Source organism: Sinocyclocheilus grahami, unplaced genomic scaffold (assembly GCF_001515645.1).
Source record: "Sinocyclocheilus grahami isolate Dianchi unplaced genomic scaffold, SAMN03320097.WGS_v1.1 scaffold337.1, whole genome shotgun sequence".
Classification (NCBI taxonomy): domain Eukaryota; kingdom Metazoa; phylum Chordata; class Actinopteri; order Cypriniformes; family Cyprinidae; genus Sinocyclocheilus; species Sinocyclocheilus grahami.
Genome location: NW_015505516.1, coordinates 630,966 through 631,434, shown reverse-complemented (window position 1 = coordinate 631,434; position 469 = coordinate 630,966).

Below are 469 nucleotides of genomic sequence, written 5' to 3'. Positions count from 1 at the left end.
TTTTGGGGGGTAAAAAACGAAGGAACGAGAGAATAAAAACATTGGAGAGAAAAGAATGAAAGCCAACATGTAAATAAAGCAAATTAATGAAAGGTTATATGGCATGCGCGCGTTCTTTGTACTGGAATGTGCCTACAAACGCATAACTTCAGTCTTATATTTGTTTATCAAACAGAGAACATGTGGAGATAAATAACATTTCTGTTGAAATATTTACCTTGAACTTAATAGCTATGATAAAATGTAGAGTTAAAACCAACAAAGGGATTTGTTTGGAGCAGTCTAAATGTCAATGACTGTACCCATGTTATTCCTTTAATAATTCCAGAATTATTTTTTAAATCAGTAAAATATCAATTAGTAAAAAAAAAAAAACTTTAAACATTTTTAAAAAACTATATATATATACACTGTATATATATATATATATATATATATATATATATATATATATATATATATATATATA